Consider the following 9,743-nt stretch of genomic DNA (forward strand, 5'->3'; position numbering starts at 1 on the left):
GATACTCCAACATGTGGGAGCAAGGGATCGAATGACTGACCCCAGTGATTAATGGTCAACCCACTCTTCCACTGATCTACAGTGGTAGAGAGGTGGTCTTTCTTATGCTAACGAACCAGTATCACGTAATGACTCTTTATAGATCAACAGGTTACAACATGATCCAGTAAGCATATGTAAGGGCTCGAGGTTCCCTTGCTCAGGCTTACAATATATTTTGAAACAGCATTATTTATGAAATGTGCTTTTGTTCAGCAGTTTACATGTATCAGCTATGTCGGGTCATGTTATACATCATTTCATATTATTCAATGTGAAATGCTTTGCTGTATTTGATGTGGCCACTGAGCTCTCTGCTGTTACTAATGGACACTTCTGCTCGGCTGTATTTGTGCTCCACAACACTGCATCTATTCCACCCCTGCAAATCACAAAAGCTGAGCCATGTAACAGCTTCTGAACAAAGGATGATGAATTCACATATGTTTTGATGCACTTCCACGTGTTTCAATAGGAAAAGAAAGGTTTTCTGTGTAGTTTCTGAGGAAGAAGTCTGTCAGAAAGCAGGAAGACACAAACCTAATAAACTACAAAAAGGCCATTCAATATGTTTCTCATGTACCAGCTCATTACTAGTTTGACAAATACTCACTGAGCAAAATATAATACAAATGAAAAAATATATAGCATATTCAGTATAAACAGACTGCGTAGGTATAGGCAGTTTGAATCCAGGGTGCAAATGGTCAATGCCACCTCCAACAATAATAGCAGCTGTAAAAAGAGGTATTTAGTGAATATTTATATATATATGTATATATATACATATATATGAATGGCTATTACAGAGAGAATTTCAACCACAAAACTATAAGAAATAAATGTTTAGTATAGAATCTGAGTTTGCAGCAGCCAGCGACACAGATCACATGCAACAAGGATCTCACAGATTTCCACTCTTTCAACTCTGTTGATAAATAAATGATAAAGGTGCTGATTAAACATGTATCCTATATGTCAAAGAATTGTGCCAACCCCTGGCTGAAAACCAGTGGGGAATAAAAAGAAATTCAATAAAGAGTGGGACAGTGGCATTTTTAGAGCTCTGCACTGGGCTGCTACGCGAGGAGCAGCCAGGAGCTGAGGAGGGAGAGGGATGCAGCAAAAGGCAGGTGGAATAAAGTGACCTGGGGGGAGCGCAGAAGGGGGTGATAATAAGGAATCCATGTGACTGACTCGGAGTGATGGGCTTACCTGGCTATGAATATTTCAGACAGCAGTGAGGTGTGTTATTACAGCTCAGTGGGGGCACTCACAACATGGGGCAAGACATGTGTCATCACGAGATAGGACCGAGCACACACACACACACACACACACACACACACACACGTGCACACAAACAAAACAATTTTTTTCCACCATTCAGAAAAGACACATTTCAAATTGCTCATCCACGGTGAATAGCTGAGTGGTAGAATGTTTTAATCAAGGAGCTAACAACAGTATCTTCCACTGACATGCTCCCCTGAATCGATACACCAACTAATCAATAAACAGGGAAAGTTTTACACACGATCAGAAGCCCTGGGTCTCTGTCGAGTAGAGAGACCGATATAAATCCAAGTGCAGCAATTTACTCGAGCTGGTACAGTCCCACATGCCATGAAGACAGTTAAATAAATATTCTGTTTACATGGACATGGCCGCACTGGGGTCTGTGAGCCGGTCCAGCAAAAGCAGCTTCACTCAGCGAGCTGACAATTCAGAGCCTCTGGCCATCCTCGTATATTCCCCTCCATTATTTCACCAGCCTCCCGCCGCCGCCTCTAAAACCAGCAGCTCCTTTTACAAAACAGTGTCTGGAGACAAGACAGTCATGGAGCACTGTGATGGGGAGGCATGTGTTGGTTTCTACTGCCCTTAAAACAGCCGAGAACTGCACTTTAAATGCATGAAGAATGGTGGGAGTATTCGCTTCAAATGCCTTCAGCGTACAGTAAATATGTACAGCACATGGACATGGAGAGAACCCCCCGGGCAATGATGGTATCAGCTATACACGATTTATAGCCCTACATGGCTTTGGTTTTCTCATCTTGGCTGTTTCCTTTAAGATGCATTTATTAGTCCCAAACACATGCACAGACATGCACAGGCACAGTCATGCAGGGAAATGTAACCTCTGCTTTTGACCCATCTGGTGCAGTGAGCGACCATGCACGGCGTCCGGGGAGCAGATGTTGGGGAGTAAGGTGCCTTGCTCAGGGGCACTAGACAGGGTAGGGAGACTCTTGGATTTTTGGACAGATCAATCCAGGCTCGTCTTTTGTTGTCTCTCCGTGGAGTCGAACCCGAGACGAACCAGAGACCTTCTCTGCCCACAGTCCAAGTTTCTGCCACTAGACCACCGCCTCTCCTAGTGTTTACTTTACTCTAATTCAAAGCAGCAAACTCAATAAATCCATATTAGAATTTCTGCAACTGACAGCAGAGTATTTCCTCAGTGAAGTTAATGTGGTGTTCAATTGGATCTTACAGCAATTACTCTATTTTAGACACTCACAAAAAAATAAAAATAAAAAATCCAGATGGTGGCTCCCAATACTTTCCAACACCTGAGACGACGACAAAGCCCCGAGCGGGGAACAGCGGGTCTCATGCATTATACATTAGCCCTTAGTTATTCATCAGAAAGGACGCATATTAACCTGTGTGCAACCTCGAGAGTGTCATTAATATTCAGCAGAAAGCCGAGTATGAACAGGTCCAAAAATAAACAGTGTGGCTTGTATGCGGGTGGGACAGGTAATTAAGACGTGGGGTCCTTCAGCCCCCACACAGGAAATCACAAAATAAACCTCTTCTATCCTCACACTGAATTTACAGCCAGGCTAGAACGTATTAATTTAGATGGTAGTCACAAAATCATAGATTTGTACTCTACAATCCGGAGTCTGCCTGAGTACTAATTGCGTTTTTATTTGTACTACATCCTGTAAACAGTAGCTGAAAAGTGTTATTGTCAGACCGTCAACAGGCTGTACCTTTATTTTTCAAAGAAATTTTGAAAACTTAACCATTATTTTCAGTTATTGAGAGTCAATCAAAGCCTTTCAAAAAGAAAAAATGACTAAGTTATTCACATTGTGTAGAGGTCGATAAAATGCTAAAGTGAATGTAAAGAGAGTCAACAAAAAGGTTATTAGTTAATTACTAACAATTCATGCATCAGCATTAGCATATTGCATTAGTAGAGCTTCTAAGTGTGTGGGGGCCAACAGCCTCCTGATGAAACCAGGTTCTTATCTGCACCAAATTGCACAATCTCATATTAATCTATCTAAATATATCTGCACAGAAATTGAATGGGTTCTTTCCTGGCCCACACCGCATCCTTCCACCAAGTTTTGTGGACATCCGTCTTGTAGTTTTTTCATTATCTTGCTTACAGACAAACTGACGGACTTACGGACATAACCTTGGTGAGTAGATGTTTATGTAGAAACCACAATCCTCTACTCTTCTACTGAAGCTGATGCATGTAGCTTGACAACAGCTTATAGTATTTGTTGAGGGATGAAAGAGAGATAATGGAGAGAGTGGTCTCTCTCAATCAAGAGATTCTAATTAAGTATCCTTTTTCTAAAACTGCTTTTTTTCAATATGTATAATACACGTGTGCGGTCAGCCCTCTAACATATACACATGAAGCGATGCTACTATGGTTGGTCCCTATCAGCTCAAACCAATATTGCCCATAGAGGTTACAGAAACATTTATGTCTGGAAAGACTATAAAGTCAATATTTCACTCAGTGAATTTAATTATTCACAGGATTCCGGGCAGATAAAAATGATGGTGAGAAGCCCGCCAGTGCACCAGAGCTGCAGAGAGTTAATGAATCTCACCTGTCTTGTAGAAATACAATTCTACGGCTGAATCCGCTCCTGGCTCCTGAATTAACATGATTCACTTTCTACCACGCTGGCAGGCACAGGAGCCGCCGGTGAGGTGGAGACCAGGGAGAGAGGAAGGTGCTGTCTTCGCTGCCATGAATAGCACCTGTAAAATGGCCAAGCAGGTGTAAAATCAACCGGTGTGGAGAGTCCTTGCAGAGCAAATTTTTACACCTGCCAGAATGTAATTTTGGTTGAGCAGCAGGTCGCCTTCCACTTTATACACAAATCATGCTGGCTTTGTGTGTGTGTCTCTGTGTGTGTGTGTGTGTGTATGGATGCGCGCTTATTTCAAAGTTTAGAGAAAGAGGCAGTAAGATGAGACGCTCTCCCAACCATCTCCTTCCATTCTCGACTTGGCATGTGCACAACCCTGACTCTGAACTTATAAAGAGGGGTCCCGCTTGGCAGAGTTAAAAAAACAACAATTTAACATCTCTGTTCCAACTATATGTTCTTTGGATATAGTGTTTTGCATCAGCCTTCCCTTAGAACCCAGAACAGAAGCAGGGGGTCGGGTTCATCTGTATAAACGGAGACCTTTGGACAGTGAGGAGGAGTGGAAGCAGACAGAATCACCACAGATGAACAGGATTACTGAGATAATGTTATGTGAAATAAAGAATAAAAGTTATAATTTCACAGCGGCTGACTTTAAAAAGGAATTTCAAATACTGCTGTCCTTCACAGAAAAATGTCTCTAAAAAAAAACCTCAGTGACGTTATCGTTATGAAGTTGGAGGGCTATTTAAAGAACCGCACTCAAGACTTCCATTGTAACCTTATGTTTCGTCATCACATACGTGGGCTGCCTCTGCCTTTAATTGGCATTGAGTGGTTTGCAGACGGCTGGTGTCTAAAACGACGTGCCGTCAATTCAGCATCAAATGTATTTGAATACATTTTTTGAATAAAGTGCCTCAAAAATGTAGTTTTTATTATTTAAAGGGAGAAAATGAATAGATTTTGAAATTTCATTACGGTATTACAACCAGCAAAATGAACTTCCTCATCGTTCAGATACTATATTGTGCAAAAAATTGAACCATGTATGGTTTGATCCAAACAATGTTAGTCTCTAGAACCAGAGGCATCTTTCACCTGTTGTGGACTAAACCAAAAAGTGTGAATGAATGGACCAAACAAACTTGGTGTGAAAGCTCCTTAAGAGTCATGTTGAAGAGGGTGAACGCAGGTGCAGCAGTGCTATGAGGGAAAAATATCTTGCTTGTGTGTCACTGTGCTTGTATTTGCTTATAAACCCTGAACATGAATTACAGCTGGGGAGGATGGGTATGTCATTAGAAGCAAAGGTTAAGTGAAGTATGTCAGTATATCAAAGGACAAGGTGGTGGATCGACTGTTACTCTAAATAACAAGTAAGCTGACCTTCATTTGTCAAATTGAATTCCTTCTTCCAACAAATCCTCATGACAATAGTCTAAATAATTTGTAATGATTGTCAGTGTTTCTACATGTGTCACACTTAGATCTGCGGGTTCAGCAGATGTTCTCTGTCAGAGCAAATCCGATTGGCAGACTCCGGTTGCTGCGGGGCAACTCAAACCTCAACCTTTTGCATGTAGCTCATGTCAAACAGAAATAGGAAAGGCTGACTTAAAGTAAGAAAGATGAAGGTGTGTGTGTACAATAAAATATTGTGTCAAGTAAAGACAAAACTGACAAACTCAATGTCAGCAGCATCTTGAAGGCGGGGGAACTGTCAAACAGCAAAGGTTGGATGCCACAACAACAGAAGTCTGCAGCCTCAGCGGTGATATTGATTTATGATTCATGTTCTTAACTAGATCTCTAAACAGACACAGCAATATCTTTAGATTTAAGTGGAGTGATGGTGTTGTACAGAGAGCAGCATCTCCGCGTCTGGAGCGGCATGTGTTGAATGGGTCCCTCTCTTCGCTGTTGCCAAGGGAGCTGCAGTGGACATACATGAATAATCTGCAAGCGCCGTGAGCTGGACTTTATCCCCGAGCAGTGCCACCAGCTCTGGACAAAGTTGGAGGTGAGGCTAATGCCACTGAAATGTACTTGAGCAGTGGAGCCAAAGAAGCTGTGGCTCCTCCGGATCAAACTTTGGCTCCAACTCCTTCACTTTGACTATTTTCTATTTTCTCTTTCTTTCCACTGCTCAGTCAGGAATGATGTGATTAAAAACCGTTTTTTAAAACATTCCTGTGATTTGAAAATGATCCTTCAGGTGAATTTAATCCTTCAATTTATTCTGCATTTGGCACTGTTCCTGATTTCACTCTTAGTAAAAAGGAGAAGGGTTTAAAAATGTTCATAATTCAAGGATAGATTCCCTCACACGCTTTTGGATTAGTGGGTAATATGTCAGTATTCAGCTCCCGTCATTGCCTTCTAATATTTGAAGAGGTAAGAGGAAAATGGTCAAATCTGCAAACTGCTCAGAGGATTTCAGGTGAGCAGTTTATTTTAAGCCGAAAAAGTGGAAGAAAAAAACAACACTGCAGTCGCAAAGTTGCATATCCCCGGAGGGGGGGAGAGTTGAACGACCTGCCAAATCTAATTTCTCAGAGTGTGTATTTACCAGAGTTGCTATAGCGAGGGGGAAAATGTATTGTGTCAGCGCCTGGCAGTTCTCTATGTTATGAAAGTTCAGTGACCCATTATTTAGTGGTGTGGTATGCACTGCAGTGCATGGCAGTGAAAGTAAGAATCATATGATGGCAGAGTGAGAAATTACAAATTTGCTACGGCGCCTCTGAGCCACAATGACGGGTAATGCTTTAAGAAGGATTTTAGGTGGACTATTGTGCAGTTTATGGATTTGTTTTTTCTGACTGAGCGTTCCCATTACCCCCTTGTCATAAATAATAATTGTTCTGCAGCAAAAGATATTTAACCCAGATTTAAACATGTAAGTACACAGAGACTAATATAGGTAAACGTCCTCTGAATGAACGAGGTATTAACCTTGATTACGAGCATTTAAATAGACTTCAAAATAATAATTGTGGGCCTCTACTGGTTCAACAGCAGCCCCATTTTTACTTCTGTCTGGTTTGGTGAAATATAATAAGTGCAAATTTTCTGCAAAATCCAATAGAGGCCCCACAAAGTGAAATCTAGCCACATGTTGTAGTGTGCTATAGCGTCAGCTCAAAAGCGAATGTGAAACTCAATTTAGTCGTCATGCTATAGTATTTCATATGGCACTGATCACTGTCAGCAATCTCTTATCAGTTTCGGGCGGAAATAAAGGTTCACAAAAGATATAATGAAGAATGCTGTAGATCTTTAATATATTTAGATAGAGTTGCATTGCTCTTTTACTTAATAGGTTTATCAAGCGTGTCAACACATTCTGCATAACACTGATCTATGCACTACACTAATTCTGTTCCAACTTAACACAGTATCACTCACCGACCAAATTTAGAGGCAGTGAATCCCTGGTCCACGGAGGAGTGCAAAAGGCTGCTGGAACAAAGCCGGGAGAATCTGATTTCCGTCCCCCGGACAATGAGGCCCATCGCTCAGCAGCTCCTGTGTAGAGCCCATGGATCATATTTACACCCGGACAGCCAATCTGGGCTCCAGGGACGAGCGGCAAGGCACAGGAAGCGGAGGTCACTTGACCAAACACAACCCAATGCGGCCCTGTGGGGAGAATGCAACAGCTATACATCATGCCAGAGGCCATCCATCAACCGGCGTCGCTCGATTTGAGGCAGCCTCTCTGAGATTTGCAGCCGCCTCCGGTCCTTGAGGGACTGGCTGTGGTGACAGAGCCTGCACACTATATACCTCTCACAGGCCGTACTCTTAATACACAGGTCAACAATATCTGGAGGTAAACTGTCACCACACACGTTTAATTGAGATGGTTGTTGTTCATGTTATTCTGTGGCCATGGGAAGATAGTAAAAACCGGAAAAATATGACCTAAACTTTTAAATTAAACTTGCATAAATGCATTATACATTTTTTTCTACCCACATTGGAAACTGTAGGTAGGTCTGGTTGAGAAATAACATTGTATAAATAGTGACTGTAGCAGTGAACCAATCAGGAAGAGTTCTGGCCAGGGGTTACAAAAATAGTTTTTGGATGAATGGAGATGAATCAGTGAGTGAAAACCATGTTCCCAAAAGGCACTGTGATCAAATCCAGGAGACATCCTCCTCCTGTCAACATTGAAGGTGCTTGTGTGTTTTAAACATCCGACAATTATTCATCTTTTCAAATGATATTTCAGCAGCGATTTCTAGTATTCGTTTGTGGCAATTATAACGGTAGTGTTACTGTGTCTCTCTCTGGCTATTTTGCTAGACGCCAGAAAAAGAAAATGTTTATCGCCTCTACTGGTTCAACAGCAGCCCCATTTTTACTTCTGTCTGGTTTGGTGAAATATAATAAGTGCAAATGTTCTGCAAAATCCAATAGAGGCCCCACAAAGTGAATTCTAGCCACATGTTGGATAGTGCTATAGCGTCAGGTCAAAAGCGAATGTGAAACTCAATTTAGTCGTCATGCTATTAGTCACATCAAAGAATGTCTCGTCCAAACAAAATCTGAGTGTCTCATGTTTTCACTGCACTGATAGTAATATTGATTATGATGTGGCAACAGAAAAAGAAATACAACAAATCCAATTTAAAAGTCAGATGAAATCTTCATGTGTAGACTCTTCAGAAATTTAAATGATGATGGAGCCATTTTCAACCAAGGAGAAAAATTGAACACTAGTGCTGCGTCTGTGCCAGAGATGGCTTTCTTTCGTTTTCAACTTGCAAAACTTTTAAGAACCTTTTTGCTTTGCAATGGGCAAGCTCAAGCCACAATGACTATTTTGACATCACTGTATACGTCTCTACATCGAAACGTGTTTTACCAGCAACATAATCACAGACTTCAAGCTCAACAATCAACAATAATCAACAAGCATTGTTTATTTGAAAACGGTGGATCTCAGCGTTTGAAGATTTGCCACTGGCTCCGGCCCTTGAACTGCCTCGGTGAAAAAAGGCTGCACGGTGCTGGTGTTGTGGCTGGTGATGATGCTGGTGCCGGTGAATTGGAGTTGTTATGTCAAATGCATGTCTGTCACATGATGAAACTACAATAGGATGGGAAGAAATCAACCAGTTTAGCTGTACTGGGAGCATGCCATTTTTTCCAGCCCACCATCTAGTTCTGCCTCTTCAATAAATCCCTTCACCACATTTGTTTGTCTGTACTTAGTGATACTGCCTTAAAAATAATAACCACTTAAAGGCTTTTGTGAACCTTGAATAACACTGCCAGCTCTATTTTTGAAATGGTCTGTATTTATATAGGGGTGTTCTATTCTTGATGATGACTCAAAGGGTTTTACAGTACTGTTATGTGCCGTTCACACACACATTCACACAGTGCATCTATGGCCAGCACTTTTTCGATGCGGGACAATTTAGGGTTCAGTGTCTTGCCCAAAGAAACTTCAGCATACAGATGGGGAAGACTGGGATCAATCCGAGCCTTCTGGTTAGAGGACGACCGCTCTACCCCCTCAGCCGCCCCGACATGCGTGCCTTTTCTTATTTTCCTGAGCAAGGCCGCAAGCAAGCTGCCACATAGAGAATACACTGTTGCCGCCACATGACATTGACAGGAAAGGTATTTCAAATCATCCAATAATTTCTAACGTTGAAGATTTATAAACACACCTTGTAGCTCTTCATGAGACCAGCTTTCTCACACATGGGGGAACAATGCACAAACAGGATTGGGTAAGGGTTTACTCCTCATTGAAACGCT

The sequence above is a fragment of the Platichthys flesus genome, chromosome 15 (genome assembly GCF_949316205.1).
Source record: "Platichthys flesus chromosome 15, fPlaFle2.1, whole genome shotgun sequence".
Taxonomy (NCBI): Eukaryota; Metazoa; Chordata; class Actinopteri; order Pleuronectiformes; family Pleuronectidae; genus Platichthys; species Platichthys flesus.